General features: G+C 28.2%; 1 protein-coding gene across 1 annotated transcript in view; it reads left to right on the plus strand.

Moving 5' to 3' along the window:
* Nucleotides 1-720, plus strand: part of LOC107748107 (bifunctional heparan sulfate N-deacetylase/N-sulfotransferase 1-like) — a 130,843-nt gene that overhangs the window by 121,954 nt on the left and 8,169 nt on the right. The window lies entirely within an intron of this gene.

The following is a 720-nucleotide window of genomic DNA, read 5'->3' on the forward strand; positions in this document are numbered from 1 at the left end:
TAATATTGCTTTTTTCTTTGTTAAAATATGGTTTTCTGGTATTAAAAAATATTTTTAAAAGTTTAACCCTCTACCGCACGCATTATGCTAGACCTATAGAAAAAAATATTTGACTCTTTTTCTTTTCTAAGAATGGCTTAACTTGGCTGTAAAAAAAAAAAATTTAGGAAAAAAATATTATTTTAAGGTACTTTATGATATGTTGCCATACGGCAACAGCATACAATAGTGGATCTAACTTAGAATAAGTGTAAGTTTACTTATAGTTAATATTTTTACTCAGAAATGTTGTTTGTGTTGATTCAATTGGTGCTATTATAGGCTTTAACACAGTACTTATAACTGACACCTTATACATACTTTCCAACAACTTGTGCTTTTATTTATTCCATTCTTTTTTTTTGCTGTATAATGATTTATATATTTTTTAATTTCATTACATTTTTCATGAATATTATTTAAATTGCAAATTTATACAGTTAAAAAATATATAATATTGTATATCATGTATCATAAAACATTGACATAAAACCAAAAACATTGCAGTTCATGAAAATTCAGCATTACGCAATCTTATGAGAGGAAGACTATAAACATGAGCCCCCCATCCCTCCATCCCCCCATAATCCTTGGAACATCACCTTTTTTATGTATGAAACTTCACAAAGCAGTTTTTTTCATCTGCAGGAAGAGCCAGTTCTGCCCTTTTCTTCTTTACCT

The sequence above is a fragment of the Sinocyclocheilus rhinocerous genome, unplaced genomic scaffold, assembly GCF_001515625.1.
Source record: "Sinocyclocheilus rhinocerous isolate Xijiao unplaced genomic scaffold, SAMN03320098_v1.1 scaffold2335, whole genome shotgun sequence".
Lineage (NCBI taxonomy): Eukaryota > Metazoa > Chordata > Actinopteri > Cypriniformes > Cyprinidae > Sinocyclocheilus > Sinocyclocheilus rhinocerous.